Here is a 15,779-nt window from a genome sequence, read left to right on the forward strand (position 1 = left end):
AAGAAGGTATAGGTATGAAGTGATGAGAACTCAAAGCCTGTTTGAACAGTGTCTTTCCACAGCAAACGGTAGCAGCGAGGCCGATGAAGAATGCACCTGGCCTGACATTGTAAGCATTTGCAAAAAGAGCGGAGAATGTTTTTAGTGTAAAATAGTACACAGCCCACATGCTTGAACAGCACTGCGAGTGGCAACTGCGATGGCCGGGAATCGAACCCGGGTCAACTGCTTGGAAGGCAGCTATGCTCGCCACTATACCACCATCGCTGTGAAAGACTACAACATCACTGATTCATTGTCCGGCTTATACAGATTTTCAGGACAATTAACAAGGTGGGCATTGTGATTACTCGCTTGTCAGGTTCTAACCTGGTCAAAAGGTAGATCACTAAAAACACTAGTGCTTTCATGAAACTGCACATTTAATCTTATCAGCAAAGCTTCTTTGCTACTCAAGTGTGGCCTCTCACGCATTTAAACTCTTGCGTGATTTTTAGCACCTTGAGAGTCGCAATGGTCACGCGAGTTCTTCAGGTCACAGCAGACAAGGTGAGAATAGGTGTGAATCTGTCTTGGGACGAATCTGGGACGAGGACGTCTTTGGCTCCTCTTTCAAGTTATTGGACTTTGGCAAAAAGGTTTTACGCTTAATTCAAAAATGAGAGCAAGTGTCTGTGTCCCGAATACAAAGTGGGAGCTGGTTCCACAGAGAGGGGCCTGAAAAGTGATGGCTCTGCCTTCCATTGCACTTTAAAATCCCCTCGGAAGCCAGCAGTCTGAGAGCAAAGCACTCTGTTGGGATGATATGGCACTGTGAGATCTTGTAGACAAAATTGGTGGTGATTATTCAAGACCTTGTGTGTGAGGGCAAGTATTTGGATTTTTATTTGGGATTTAATTGGGAGCCAATGAAGAGAGAAGTCCATATGGGGGAAATCTACTCTGTCCTTCCAGTCCCTGACTGTGCTCTGGATGCAGCGTTTTGGAAAACAGTGTAAAGGCTTTTCAGGAAGCTTTTAGGACACTGTGAAAATACTGAATTTGAATAGTGGAGGCTAGAAGTAGTGAATGTATCCTTCCTCTCTATCATTAGATGGAGAGAGTGTACAAAGGCCGGCATAGTGGGTCTGTGGCCACTCTTGCTTGCGCTTTTGCGTGTCTGTCAGCCAGCTGTGGAGAAGAGCAAAGTTTTTACATGCAAAGAGCTGTAGTGAAAAGCAGTGTTCGAAACAATGAAATGTTTCCACTCCTTGTGCTTTTCATGCAGTAATGTTTGAAGCTATTTCTGCTGTTGTCCCATTCCCGGTGAAATCCGCTGTGCCTCCAATCCCGATCCCAGTCCTCTTGCAAAGCAATCAGCATTTGTCAGAAGCATGAGTCATTGGCGGTACTCAGACTGGATCCTGGACGACTACACGGGGGCACGTGTGGGGTGGCTAAGAGACCAATTGAAGGATGCCATGTTTACTGAATATGTGCCTAATTTTGTCAGGACATAGCTGGGTCCATTGCTTCTGCGTGCTCTATTTTCACAAGCAAAGGCCTGGCTCTTTCTCCTGGCACCTTCTCAGGTGATCTCCATGCCTTCTTCTCAAATCAACGTCTGGACTGGCGCAAAACAGCTGGCCGTTGTCGACAGGATTCGAACCTGTGCGGGGAGACCCCAATGGATTTCTAGTCCATCGCCTTGACCGCTCGGCCACAACAACCACATTGGGCTGTGGAGCTACATACTTGAACGACATACGTCTTCCAAGTCCTACGCCACACATCTTTCAAGTAGGATGTGCACAACAACGGCCACGCTGGATTGTAAATGCGGTAGCTGCATGACTTTGGTGCGAAAGCTTGTGGTTTTGCAGTTCCGTGAGATTGGTGCAGCACAGCTGCGGTTGAAGCTAGCTGGCTGACATTAGCTTGCTTGTTTGCATGAACAGTAACACACACAGCTGATGATTTTGCCACTGCAAAGAGCTGATCAGTACATGGTTAGTAAAATGTTATCTTCATTCCAAACATTCAGCACAATATTTAAAGTGGGACTGGGTGTCTTTATGAAGAAGTAGCATGTCCAATCCCAGTTTCATGTAAGAAGGTATAGGTATGAAGTGATGAGAACTCAAAGCCTGTTTGAACAGTGTCTTTCCACAGCAAACGGTAGCAGCGAGGCCGATGAAGAATGCACCTGGCCTGACATTGTAAGCATTTGCAAAAAGAGCGGAGAATGTTTTTAGTGTAAAATAGTACACAGCCCACATGCTTGAACAGCACTGCGAGTGGCAACTGCGATGGCCGGGAATCGAACCCGGGTCAACTGCTTGGAAGGCAGCTATGCTCGCCACTATACCACCATCGCTGTGAAAGACTACAACATCACTGATTCATTGTCCGGCTTATACAGATTTTCAGGACAATTAACAAGGTGGGCATTGTGATTACTCGCTTGTCAGGTTCTAACCTGGTCAAAAGGTAGATCACTAAAAACACTAGTGCTTTCATGAAACTGCACATTTAATCTTATCAGCAAAGCTTCTTTGCTACTCAAGTGTGGCCTCTCACGCATTTAAACTCTTGCGTGATTTTTAGCACCTTGAGAGTCGCAATGGTCACGCGAGTTCTTCAGGTCACAGCAGACAAGGTGAGAATAGGTGTGAATCTGTCTTGGGACGAATCTGGGACGAGGACGTCTTTGGCTCCTCTTTCAAGTTATTGGACTTTGGCAAAAAGGTTTTACGCTTAATTCAAAAATGAGAGCAAGTGTCTGTGTCCCGAATACAAAGTGGGAGCTGGTTCCACAGAGAGGGGCCTGAAAAGTGATGGCTCTGCCTTCCATTGCACTTTAAAATCCCCTCGGAAGCCAGCAGTCTGAGAGCAAAGCACTCTGTTGGGATGATATGGCACTGTGAGATCTTGTAGACAAAATTGGTGGTGATTATTCAAGACCTTGTGTGTGAGGGCAAGTATTTGGATTTTTATTTGGGATTTAATTGGGAGCCAATGAAGAGAGAAGTCCATATGGGGGAAATCTACTCTGTCCTTCCAGTCCCTGACTGTGCTCTGGATGCAGCGTTTTGGAAAACAGTGTAAAGGCTTTTCAGGAAGCTTTTAGGACACTGTGAAAATACTGAATTTGAATAGTGGAGGCTAGAAGTAGTGAATGTATCCTTCCTCTCTATCATTAGATGGAGAGAGTGTACAAAGGCCGGCATAGTGGGTCTGTGGCCACTCTTGCTTGCGCTTTTGCGTGTCTGTCAGCCAGCTGTGGACAAGAGCACAGTTTTTACATGCAAAGAGCTGTAGTGAAAAGCAGTGTTCGAAACAATGAAATGTTTCCACTCCTTGTGCTTTTCATGCAGTAATGTTTGAAGCTATTTCTGCTGTTGTCCCATTCCCGGTGAAATCCGCTGTGCCTCCAATCCCGATCCCAGTCCTCTTGCAAAGCAATCAGCATTTGTCAGACGCATGAGTCATTGGCGGTACTCAGACTGGATCCTGGACGACTACACGGGGGCACGTGTGGGGTGGCTAAGAGACCAATTGAAGGATGCCATGTTTACTGAATATGTGCCTAATTTTGTCAGGACATAGCTGGGTCCATTGCTTCTGCGTGCTCTATTTTCACAAGCAAAGGCCTGGCTCTTTCTCCTGGCACCTTCTCAGGTGATCTCCATGCCTTCTTCTCAAATCAACGTCTGGACTGCCGCAAAACAGCTGACCGTTGTCGACAGGATTCGAACCTGTGCGGGGAGACCCCAATGGATTTCTAGTCCATCGCCTTGACCGCTCGGCCACAACAACCACATTGGGCTGTGGAGCTACATACTTGAAAGACATACGTCTTCCAAGTCCTACGCCACACATCTTTCAAGTAGGATGTGCACAACAACGGCCACGCTGGATTGTAAATGCGGTAGCTGCATGACTTTGGTGCGAAAGCTTGTGGTTTTGCAGTTCCGTGAGATTGGTGCAGCACAGCTGCGGTTGAAGCTAGCTGGCTGACATTAGCTTGCTTGTTTGCATGAACAGTAACACACACAGCTGATGATTTTGCCACCGCAAAGAGCTGATCAGTACATGGTTAGTAAAATGTTATCTTCATTCCAAACATTCAGCACAATATTTAAAGTGGGACTGGGTGTCTTTATGAAGAAGTAGCATGTCCAATCCCAGTTTCATGTAAGAAGGTATAGGTATGAAGTGATGAGAACTCAAAGCCTGTTTGAACAGTGTCTTTCCACAGCAAACGGTAGCAGCGAGGCCGATGAAGAATGCACCTGGCCTGACATTGTAAGCATTTGCAAAAAGAGCGGAGAATGTTTTTAGTGTAAAATAGTACACAGCCCACATGCTTGAACAGCACTGCGAGTGGCAACTGCGATGGCCGGGAATCGAACCCGGGTCAACTGCTTGGAAGGAAGCTATGCTCGCCACTATACCACCATCGCTGTGAAAGACTACAACATCACTGATTCATTGTCCGGCTTATACAGATTTTCAGGACAATTAACAAGGTGGGCATTGTGATTACTCGCTTGTCAGGTTCTAACCTGGTCAAAAGGTAGATCACTAAAAAGACTAGTGCTTTCATGAAACTGCACATTTAATCTTATCAGCAAAGCTTCTTTGCTACTCAAGTGTGGCCTCTCACGCATTTAAACTCTTGCGTGATTTTTAGCACCTTGAGAGTCGCAATGGTCACGCGAGTTCTTCAGGTCACAGCAGACAAGGTGAGAATAGGTGTGAATCTGTCTTGGGACGAATCTGGGACGAGGACGTCTTTGGCTCCTCTTTCAAGTTATTGGACTTTGGCAAAAAGGTTTTACGCTTAATTCAAAAATGAGAGCAAGTGTCTGTGTCCCGAATACAAAGTGGGAGCTGGTTCCACAGAGAGGGGCCTGAAAAGTGATGGCTCTGCCTTCCATTGCACTTTAAAATCCCCTCGGAAGCCAGCAGTCTGAGAGCAAAGCACTCTGTTGGGATGATATGGCACTGTGAGATCTTGTAGACAAAATTGGTGGTGATTATTCAAGACCTTGTGTGTGAGGGCAAGTATTTGGATTTTTATTTGGGATTTAATTGGGAGCCAATGAAGAGAGAAGTCCATATGGGGGAAATCTACTCTGTCCTTCCAGTCCCTGACTGTGCTCTGGATGCAGCGTTTTGGAAAACAGTGTAAAGGCTTTTCAGGAAGCTTTTAGGACACTGTGAAAATACTGAATTTGAATAGTGGAGGCTAGAAGTAGTGAATGTATCCTTCCTCTCTATCATTAGATGGAGAGAGTGTACAAAGGCCGGCATAGTGGGTCTGTGGCCACTCTTGCTTGCGCTTTTGCGTGTCTGTCAGCCAGCTGTGGAGAAGAGCATAGTTTTTACATGCAAAGAGCTGTAGTGAAAAGCAGTGTTCGAAACAATGAAATGTTTCCACTCCTTGTGCTTTTCATGCAGTAATGTTTGAAGCTATTTCTGCTGTTGTCCCATTCCCGGTGAAATCCGCTGTGCCTCCAATCCCGATCCCAGTCCTCTTGCAAAGCAATCAGCATTTGTCAGAAGCATGAGTCATTGGCGGTACTCAGACTGGATCCTGGACGACTACACGGGGGAACGTGTGGGGTGGCTAAGAGACCAATTGAAGGATGCCATGTTTACTGAATATGTGCCTAATTTTGTCAGGACATAGCTGGGTCCATTGCTTCTGCGTGCTCTATTTTCACAAGCAAAGGCCTGGCTCTTTCTCCTGGCACCTTCTCAGGTGATCTCCATGCCTTCTTCTCAAATCAACGTCTGGACTGGCGCAAAACAGCTGACCGTTGTCGACAGGATTCGAACCTGTGCGGGGAGACCCCAATGGATTTCTAGTCCATCGCCTTGACCGCTCGGCCACAACAACCACATTGGGCTGTGGAGCTACATACTTGAACGACATACGTCTTCCAAGTCCTACGCCACACATCTTTCAAGTAGGATGTGCACAACAACGGCCACGCTGGATTGTAAATGCGGTAGCTGCATGACTTTGGTGCGAAAGCTTGTGGTTTTGCAGTTCCGTGAGATTGGTGCAGCACAGCTGCGGTTGAAGCTAGCTGGCTGACATTAGCTTGCTTGTTTGCATGAACAGTAACACACACAGCTGATGATTTTGCCACTGCAAAGAGCTGATCAGTACATGGTTAGTAAAATGTTATCTTCATTCCAAACATTCAGCACAATATTTAAAGTGGGACTGGGTGTCTTTATGAAGAAGTAGCATGTCCAATCCCAGTTTCATGTAAGAAGGTATAGGTATGAAGTGATGAGAACTCAAAGCCTGTTTGAACAGTGTCTTTCCACAGCAAACGGTAGCAGCGAGGCCGATGAAGAATGCACCTGGCCTGACATTGTAAGCATTTGCAAAAAGAGCGGAGAATGTTTTTAGTGTAAAATAGTACACAGCCCACATGCTTGAACAGCACTGCGAGTGGCAACTGCGATGGCCGGGAATCGAACCCGGGTCAACTGCTTGGAAGGAAGCTATGCTCGCCACTATACCACCATCGCTGTGAAAGACTACAACATCACTGATTCATTGTCCGGCTTATACAGATTTTCAGGACAATTAACAAGGTGGGCATTGTGATTACTCGCTTGTCAGGTTCTAACCTGGTCAAAAGGTAGATCACTAAAAACACTAGTGCTTTCATGAAACTGCACATTTAATCTTATCAGCAAAGCTTCTTTGCTACTCAAGTGTGGCCTCTCACGCATTTAAACTCTTGCGTGATTTTTAGCACCTTGAGAGTCGCAATGGTCACGCGAGTTCTTCAGGTCACAGCAGACAAGGTGAGAATAGGTGTGAATCTGTCTTGGGACGAATCTGGGACGAGGACGTCTTTGGCTCCTCTTTCAAGTTATTGGACTTTGGCAAAAAGGTTTTACGCTTAATTCAAAAATGAGAGCAAGTGTCTGTGTCCCGAATACAAAGTGGGAGCTGGTTCCACAGAGAGGGGCCTGAAAAGTGATGGCTCTGCCTTCCATTGCACTTTAAAATCCCCTCGGAAGCCAGCAGTCTGAGAGCAAAGCACTCTGTTGGGATGATATGGCACTGTGAGATCTTGTAGACAAAATTGGTGGTGATTATTCAAGACCTTGTGTGTGAGGGCAAGTATTTGGATTTTTATTTGGGATTTAATTGGGAGCCAATGAAGAGAGAAGTCCATATGGGGGAAATCTACTCTGTCCTTCCAGTCCCTGACTGTGCTCTGGATGCAGCGTTTTGGAAAACAGTGTAAAGGCTTTTCAGGAAGCTTTTAGGACACTGTGAAAATACTGAATTTGAATAGTGGAGGCTAGAAGTAGTGAATGTATCCTTCCTCTCTATCATTAGATGGAGAGAGTGTACAAAGGCCGGCATAGTGGGTCTGTGGCCACTCTTGCTTGCGCTTTTGCGTGTCTGTCAGCCAGCTGTGGAGAAGAGCAAAGTTTTTACATGCAAAGAGCTGTAGTGAAAAGCAGTGTTCGAAACAATGAAATGTTTCCACTCCTTGTGCTTTTCATGCAGTAATGTTTGAAGCTATTTCTGCTGTTGTCCCATTCCCGGTGAAATCCGCTGTGCCTCCAATCCCGATCCCAGTCCTCTTGCAAAGCAATCAGCATTTGTCAGAAGCATGAGTCATTGGCGGTACTCAGACTGGATCCTGGACGACTACACGGGGGCACGTGTGGGGTGGCTAAGAGACCAATTGAAGGATGCCATGTTTACTGAATATGTGCCTAATTTTGTCAGGACATAGCTGGGTCCATTGCTTCTGCGTGCTCTATTTTCACAAGCAAAGGCCTGGCTCTTTCTCCTGGCACCTTCTCAGGTGATCTCCATGCCTTCTTCTCAAATCAACGTCTGGACTGGCGCAAAACAGCTGGCCGTTGTCGACAGGATTCGAACCTGTGCGGGGAGACCCCAATGGATTTCTAGTCCATCGCCTTGACCGCTCGGCCACAACAACCACATTGGGCTGTGGAGCTACATACTTGAACGACATACGTCTTCCAAGTCCTACGCCACACATCTTTCAAGTAGGATGTGCACAACAACGGCCACGCTGGATTGTAAATGCGGTAGCTGCATGACTTTGGTGCGAAAGCTTGTGGTTTTGCAGTTCCGTGAGATTGGTGCAGCACAGCTGCGGTTGAAGCTAGCTGGCTGACATTAGCTTGCTTGTTTGCATGAACAGTAACACACACAGCTGATGATTTTGCCACTGCAAAGAGCTGATCAGTACATGGTTAGTAAAATGTTATCTTCATTCCAAACATTCAGCACAATATTTAAAGTGGGACTGGGTGTCTTTATGAAGAAGTAGCATGTCCAATCCCAGTTTCATGTAAGAAGGTATAGGTATGAAGTGATGAGAACTCAAAGCCTGTTTGAACAGTGTCTTTCCACAGCAAACGGTAGCAGCGAGGCCGATGAAGAATGCACCTGGCCTGACATTGTAAGCATTTGCAAAAAGAGCGGAGAATGTTTTTAGTGTAAAATAGTACACAGCCCACATGCTTGAACAGCACTGCGAGTGGCAACTGCGATGGCCGGGAATCGAACCCGGGTCAACTGCTTGGAAGGCAGCTATGCTCGCCACTATACCACCATCGCTGTGAAAGACTACAACATCACTGATTCATTGTCCGGCTTATACAGATTTTCAGGACAATTAACAAGGTGGGCATTGTGATTACTCGCTTGTCAGGTTCTAACCTGGTCAAAAGGTAGATCACTAAAAAGACTAGTGCTTTCATGAAACTGCACATTTAATCTTATCAGCAAAGCTTCTTTGCTACTCAAGTGTGGCCTCTCACGCATTTAAACTCTTGCGTGATTTTTAGCACCTTGAGAGTCGCAATGGTCACGCGAGTTCTTCAGGTCACAGCAGACAAGGTGAGAATAGGTGTGAATCTGTCTTGGGACGAATCTGGGACGAGGACGTCTTTGGCTCCTCTTTCAAGTTATTGGACTTTGGCAAAAAGGTTTTACGCTTAATTCAAAAATGAGAGCAAGTGTCTGTGTCCCGAATACAAAGTGGGAGCTGGTTCCACAGAGAGGGGCCTGAAAAGTGATGGCTCTGCCTTCCATTGCACTTTAAAATCCCCTCGGAAGCCAGCAGTCTGAGAGCAAAGCACTCTGTTGGGATGATATGGCACTGTGAGATCTTGTAGACAAAATTGGTGGTGATTATTCAAGACCTTGTGTGTGAGGGCAAGTATTTGGATTTTTATTTGGGATTTAATTGGGAGCCAATGAAGAGAGAAGTCCATATGGGGGAAATCTACTCTGTCCTTCCAGTCCCTGACTGTGCTCTGGATGCAGCGTTTTGGAAAACAGTGTAAAGGCTTTTCAGGAAGCTTTTAGGACACTGTGAAAATACTGAATTTGAATAGTGGAGGCTAGAAGTAGTGAATGTATCCTTCCTCTCTATCATTAGATGGAGAGAGTGTACAAAGGCCGGCATAGTGGGTCTGTGGCCACTCTTGCTTGCGCTTTTGCGTGTCTGTCAGCCAGCTGTGGACAAGAGCACAGTTTTTACATGCAAAGAGCTGTAGTGAAAAGCAGTGTTCGAAACAATGAAATGTTTCCACTCCTTGTGCTTTTCATGCAGTAATGTTTGAAGCTATTTCTGCTGTTGTCCCATTCCCGGTGAAATCCGCTGTGCCTCCAATCCCGATCCCAGTCCTCTTGCAAAGCAATCAGCATTTGTCAGACGCATGAGTCATTGGCGGTACTCAGACTGGATCCTGGACGACTACACGGGGGCACGTGTGGGGTGGCTAAGAGACCAATTGAAGGATGCCATGTTTACTGAATATGTGCCTAATTTTGTCAGGACATAGCTGGGTCCATTGCTTCTGCGTGCTCTATTTTCACAAGCAAAGGCCTGGCTCTTTCTCCTGGCACCTTCTCAGGTGATCTCCATGCCTTCTTCTCAAATCAACGTCTGGACTGCCGCAAAACAGCTGACCGTTGTCGACAGGATTCGAACCTGTGCGGGGAGACCCCAATGGATTTCTAGTCCATCGCCTTGACCGCTCGGCCACAACAACCACATTGGGCTGTGGAGCTACATACTTGAAAGACATACGTCTTCCAAGTCCTACGCCACACATCTTTCAAGTAGGATGTGCACAACAACGGCCACGCTGGATTGTAAATGCGGTAGCTGCATGACTTTGGTGCGAAAGCTTGTGGTTTTGCAGTTCCGTGAGATTGGTGCAGCACAGCTGCGGTTGAAGCTAGCTGGCTGACATTAGCTTGCTTGTTTGCATGAACAGTAACACACACAGCTGATGATTTTGCCACCGCAAAGAGCTGATCAGTACATGGTTAGTAAAATGTTATCTTCATTCCAAACATTCAGCACAATATTTAAAGTGGGACTGGGTGTCTTTATGAAGAAGTAGCATGTCCAATCCCAGTTTCATGTAAGAAGGTATAGGTATGAAGTGATGAGAACTCAAAGCCTGTTTGAACAGTGTCTTTCCACAGCAAACGGTAGCAGCGAGGCCGATGAAGAATGCACCTGGCCTGACATTGTAAGCATTTGCAAAAAGAGCGGAGAATGTTTTTAGTGTAAAATAGTACACAGCCCACATGCTTGAACAGCACTGCGAGTGGCAACTGCGATGGCCGGGAATCGAACCCGGGTCAACTGCTTGGAAGGAAGCTATGCTCGCCACTATACCACCATCGCTGTGAAAGACTACAACATCACTGATTCATTGTCCGGCTTATACAGATTTTCAGGACAATTAACAAGGTGGGCATTGTGATTACTCGCTTGTCAGGTTCTAACCTGGTCAAAAGGTAGATCACTAAAAAGACTAGTGCTTTCATGAAACTGCACATTTAATCTTATCAGCAAAGCTTCTTTGCTACTCAAGTGTGGCCTCTCACGCATTTAAACTCTTGCGTGATTTTTAGCACCTTGAGAGTCGCAATGGTCACGCGAGTTCTTCAGGTCACAGCAGACAAGGTGAGAATAGGTGTGAATCTGTCTTGGGACGAATCTGGGACGAGGACGTCTTTGGCTCCTCTTTCAAGTTATTGGACTTTGGCAAAAAGGTTTTACGCTTAATTCAAAAATGAGAGCAAGTGTCTGTGTCCCGAATACAAAGTGGGAGCTGGTTCCACAGAGAGGGGCCTGAAAAGTGATGGCTCTGCCTTCCATTGCACTTTAAAATCCCCTCGGAAGCCAGCAGTCTGAGAGCAAAGCACTCTGTTGGGATGATATGGCACTGTGAGATCTTGTAGACAAAATTGGTGGTGATTATTCAAGACCTTGTGTGTGAGGGCAAGTATTTGGATTTTTATTTGGGATTTAATTGGGAGCCAATGAAGAGAGAAGTCCATATGGGGGAAATCTACTCTGTCCTTCCAGTCCCTGACTGTGCTCTGGATGCAGCGTTTTGGAAAACAGTGTAAAGGCTTTTCAGGAAGCTTTTAGGACACTGTGAAAATACTGAATTTGAATAGTGGAGGCTAGAAGTAGTGAATGTATCCTTCCTCTCTATCATTAGATGGAGAGAGTGTACAAAGGCCGGCATAGTGGGTCTGTGGCCACTCTTGCTTGCGCTTTTGCGTGTCTGTCAGCCAGCTGTGGACAAGAGCACAGTTTTTACATGCAAAGAGCTGTAGTGAAAAGCAGTGTTCGAAACAATGAAATGTTTCCACTCCTTGTGCTTTTCATGCAGTAATGTTTGAAGCTATTTCTGCTGTTGTCCCATTCCCGGTGAAATCCGCTGTGCCTCCAATCCCGATCCCAGTCCTCTTGCAAAGCAATCAGCATTTGTCAGACGCATGAGTCATTGGCAGTACTCAGACTGGATCCTGGACGACTACACGGGGGCACGTGTGGGGTGGCTAAGAGACCAATTGAAGGATGCCATGTTTACTGAATATGTGCCTAATTTTGTCAGGACATAGCTGGGTCCATTGCTTCTGCGTGCTCTATTTTCACAAGCAAAGGCCTGGCTCTTTCTCCTGGCACCTTCTCAGGTGATCTCCATGCCTTCTTCTCAAATCAACGTCTGGACTGCCGCAAAACAGCTGACCGTTGTCGACAGGATTCGAACCTGTGCGGGGAGACCCCAATGGATTTCTAGTCCATCGCCTTGACCGCTCGGCCACAACAACCACATTGGGCTGTGGAGCTACATACTTGAAAGACATACGTCTTCCAAGTCCTACGCCACACATCTTTCAAGTAGGATGTGCACAACAACGGCCACGCTGGATTGTAAATGCGGTAGCTGCATGACTTTGGTGCGAAAGCTTGTGGTTTTGCAGTTCCGTGAGATTGGTGCAGCACAGCTGCGGTTGAAGCTAGCTGGCTGACATTAGCTTGCTTGTTTGCATGAACAGTAACACACACAGCTGATGATTTTGCCACCGCAAAGAGCTGATCAGTACATGGTTAGTAAAATGTTATCTTCATTCCAAACATTCAGCACAATATTTAAAGTGGGACTGGGTGTCTTTATGAAGAAGTAGCATGTCCAATCCCAGTTTCATGTAAGAAGGTATAGGTATGAAGTGATGAGAACTCAAAGCCTGTTTGAACAGTGTCTTTCCACAGCAAACGGTAGCAGCGAGGCCGATGAAGAATGCACCTGGCCTGACATTGTAAGCATTTGCAAAAAGAGCGGAGAATGTTTTTAGTGTAAAATAGTACACAGCCCACATGCTTGAACAGCACTGCGAGTGGCAACTGCGATGGCTGGGAATCGAACCCGGGTCAACTGCTTGGAAGGAAGCTATGCTCGCCACTATACCACCATCGCTGTGAAAGACTACAACATCACTGATTCATTGTCCGGCTTATACAGATTTTCAGGACAATTAACAAGGTGGGCATTGTGATTACTCGCTTGTCAGGTTCTAACCTGGTCAAAAGGTAGATCACTAAAAAGACTAGTGCTTTCATGAAACTGCACATTTAATCTTATCAGCAAAGCTTCTTTGCTACTCAAGTGTGGCCTCTCACGCATTTAAACTCTTGCGTGATTTTTAGCACCTTGAGAGTCGCAATGGTCACGCGAGTTCTTCAGGTCACAGCAGACAAGGTGAGAATAGGTGTGAATCTGTCTTGGGACGAATCTGGGACGAGGACGTCTTTGGCTCCTCTTTCAAGTTATTGGACTTTGGCAAAAAGGTTTTACGCTTAATTCAAAAATGAGAGCAAGTGTCTGTGTCCCGAATACAAAGTGGGAGCTGGTTCCACAGAGAGGGGCCTGAAAAGTGATGGCTCTGCCTTCCATTGCACTTTTAAATCCCCTCGGAAGCCAGCAGTCTGAGAGCAAAGCACTCTGTTGGGATGATATGGCACTGTGAGATCTTGTAGACAAAATTGGTGGTGATTATTCAAGACCTTGTGTGTGAGGGCAAGTATTTGGATTTTTATTTGGGATTTAATTGGGAGCCAATGAAGAGAGAAGTCCATATGGGGGAAATCTACTCTGTCCTTCCAGTCCCTGACTGTGCTCTGGATGCAGCGTTTTGGAAAACAGTGTAAAGGCTTTTCAGGAAGCTTTTAGGACACTGTGAAAATACTGAATTTGAATAGTGGAGGCTAGAAGTAGTGAATGTATCCTTCCTCTCTATCATTAGATGGAGAGAGTGTACAAAGGCCGGCATAGTGGGTCTGTGGCCACTCTTGCTTGCGCTTTTGCGTGTCTGTCAGCCAGCTGTGGAGAAGAGCAAAGTTTTTACATGTGTTAAGATTCAATATTGAGGAAGGTTACAAGAGGTGATCGAAGAATAACCACACCGATCCGGCCGGGTGAAGTCAAACGATGATTTTAATGAATACACGCGTGGGAAGACACTCTGTACGCAGACAGCCAGTAGTCCTCGACTTAATCAAAGCATGAACAGATATTTTATAGCATCAGGGTTTGTTTACTGACGCCCCTTCATACGTCACAGACACATTTTATACATAGATCAAATCAAAACCACAACGACTTTTGACACAGTTTAAAAGAACAATTGTCTCCTATCTTCACAACAGGTGCTTCCTGTCACTGCCGGATGCTCGCAGCAGTTCTGCGACAAACTGCTCTTTGCAACATCAGCAAAACATGATTAAACTTTCACCTATAAATGATTCTCTAACTGAGTGTGTGTGTGTGTGCGTCTGTGTGCTAACCACAATTGCACCCTGTTTCACCTCGCGACTAGCTCCTGACCCCTCACCAGACAGAGAGACAGAAACCACTCTCGTATATGTAATAATCGAACTGAAACTATGGATATGACTTTTACTAAATAAATGTTTTAATCAAGAACCTCTACTAAACATAATAACTGTGTGCATAAGCATCTTAAGGCCTTCTTAAAGCTATCTGTTACATTGTTAAAGCAATGATCATACTGCAGATTATATTATGCTGGTCAAATACTTTTTGTTCATCCCCACAATCCCCCTTTCGACCTCTGGAACACCAGAGGTCGCAATACATTGTGTCCTCGCTCAGCAAATCAGACAACCTCATGTCATCTAATTGGTCCGGTAATAAACACCAGCTCCCCTTCGAGAACACTCCATGTGTAAGCTTAGGTTTTCTCGGTCCCTCTCTGCAGGCCTCGAGATCTCCAGGATCCTCGCCCCTCCTGTGGACGCCGAGATCGATCTTCTGCAAAGGAAACAAAACACCTTTTCCTGCATCTCCCTAACTTATCCTATTTGGGACTCTTTAATCAAAAGCCTGATCCTAATTATCTTCTTAACTTATTGACTTGTATTTATATATATTCTTCAACATTACTCATCCCTTTAAAACTCTTTAAGCCCTGCTTTCACGTCCGGTTGCTCGCTCTATTTTTCCCTTATCTGATCATCAACATCCTGTGCACAAATTGTCGCTGCTGCAAGTTCCTCTACTCTAAAAGATCCAAAAGAAAACACCCACTTTAATCAATTAAGTTTAAGCATATAAGCAATTACTCCTGTATACATTTCATCATAGCTAAATGCTGCCTTGAAACAACTCCTATGTGTTAACTTCATTTTAACCTCACATTTCCTATGTTATAACCCATTTTGGTATAGCCTTTTTATTTCATTTTGCTCCTTTAATGTAACCATACCTTCTAATCTTCTAATTCTAGTTTATCAGACTTAACCAAAATATATGCTTTCCTTCCTCTTTGGTCCTTCTTTAAGTTCAGTTAAAAGCTAAATGAATTTAAGGCCTTTTGCCTGGAATCAATACTGTCATGTGTGTTTCTTAACTCTGTGTCTGTAAGCGTGTGCAATCCTTCATGAACTCATATTATCCTCACAGTAGATTGGCTAATCATAGCGCTAGCCAAAGGCTCGTGACCCTCCAGAGACAAATTTGAGCCACAACTCCTTTAAAAGCACAAAATGCAATATGTATAAAAATCATTTCTACGTAGAAGCTCCCCCTTTATCCTAAAGATAAACCTATGTAATATCTGTATGTGTACGCCTACATTATAACCACTTCTTCTAAAGATCAAAAAAATCAAACCTGTTCTCCTCCTTCAACCCTCACTAATTTTCCCTCTAAGATTTATTCACAGCTTTGAAAAACCGGCATTGTATCTTCTAAACAGGATTCAGTTCTGTCATGGTCCTGGGCCATGCTGGCCCAGTATTCTTGGTTCCTTGTATTTTCGCTCCTTATTTAGGCCAGGTTTTCTCAGGTGTCCTATTGTGGTGTTCCCTAAGTGTTTTTTCCCTTTGTGACTCTTACCCCCTTGTGCCCCTCTGTCTATTTATGAGCTCTCGTCT

The 15,779-nt window shown here is 45.4% G+C and overlaps 12 non-coding genes across 12 annotated transcripts; all 12 read right to left on the minus strand.

The window, feature by feature from the left end:
• Window positions 1-195: 195 nt before the first annotated feature.
• On the minus strand, window positions 196-267 carry trnag-ucc (transfer RNA glycine (anticodon UCC)). The gene has a single exon. It is a non-coding gene; the product is annotated as a tRNA-Gly (tRNA).
• Window positions 268-1,627: 1,360 nt separating this feature from the next.
• On the minus strand, window positions 1,628-1,709 carry trnas-aga (transfer RNA serine (anticodon AGA)). The gene has a single exon. It is a non-coding gene; the product is annotated as a tRNA-Ser (tRNA).
• Window positions 1,710-2,284: 575 nt separating this feature from the next.
• On the minus strand, window positions 2,285-2,356 carry trnag-ucc (transfer RNA glycine (anticodon UCC)). Its single transcript has one exon. It is a non-coding gene; the product is annotated as a tRNA-Gly (tRNA).
• A 1,360-nt stretch (window positions 2,357-3,716) lies between these two features.
• On the minus strand, window positions 3,717-3,798 carry trnas-aga (transfer RNA serine (anticodon AGA)). The gene has a single exon. It is a non-coding gene; the product is annotated as a tRNA-Ser (tRNA).
• Window positions 3,799-4,373: 575 nt separating this feature from the next.
• Window positions 4,374-4,445, minus strand: trnag-ucc (transfer RNA glycine (anticodon UCC)). Its single transcript has one exon. It is a non-coding gene; the product is annotated as a tRNA-Gly (tRNA).
• A 1,360-nt stretch (window positions 4,446-5,805) lies between these two features.
• Window positions 5,806-5,887, minus strand: trnas-aga (transfer RNA serine (anticodon AGA)). Its single transcript has one exon. It is a non-coding gene; the product is annotated as a tRNA-Ser (tRNA).
• A 575-nt stretch (window positions 5,888-6,462) lies between these two features.
• On the minus strand, window positions 6,463-6,534 carry trnag-ucc (transfer RNA glycine (anticodon UCC)). The gene has a single exon. It is a non-coding gene; the product is annotated as a tRNA-Gly (tRNA).
• A 1,360-nt stretch (window positions 6,535-7,894) lies between these two features.
• Window positions 7,895-7,976, minus strand: trnas-aga (transfer RNA serine (anticodon AGA)). Its single transcript has one exon. It is a non-coding gene; the product is annotated as a tRNA-Ser (tRNA).
• A 575-nt stretch (window positions 7,977-8,551) lies between these two features.
• Window positions 8,552-8,623, minus strand: trnag-ucc (transfer RNA glycine (anticodon UCC)). Its single transcript has one exon. It is a non-coding gene; the product is annotated as a tRNA-Gly (tRNA).
• Window positions 8,624-9,983: 1,360 nt separating this feature from the next.
• Window positions 9,984-10,065, minus strand: trnas-aga (transfer RNA serine (anticodon AGA)). Its single transcript has one exon. It is a non-coding gene; the product is annotated as a tRNA-Ser (tRNA).
• Window positions 10,066-10,640: 575 nt separating this feature from the next.
• On the minus strand, window positions 10,641-10,712 carry trnag-ucc (transfer RNA glycine (anticodon UCC)). The gene has a single exon. It is a non-coding gene; the product is annotated as a tRNA-Gly (tRNA).
• Window positions 10,713-12,072: 1,360 nt separating this feature from the next.
• Window positions 12,073-12,154, minus strand: trnas-aga (transfer RNA serine (anticodon AGA)). The gene has a single exon. It is a non-coding gene; the product is annotated as a tRNA-Ser (tRNA).
• Window positions 12,155-15,779: the final 3,625 nt, after the last annotated feature.

The sequence above is a fragment of the Copadichromis virginalis genome, linkage group LG9 (genome assembly GCF_057382275.1).
Source record: "Copadichromis virginalis isolate Kocher_CV1m ecotype Utaka linkage group LG9, C_Virginalis_male_GT1.1, whole genome shotgun sequence".
NCBI classification, from domain to species: domain Eukaryota; kingdom Metazoa; phylum Chordata; class Actinopteri; order Cichliformes; family Cichlidae; genus Copadichromis; species Copadichromis virginalis.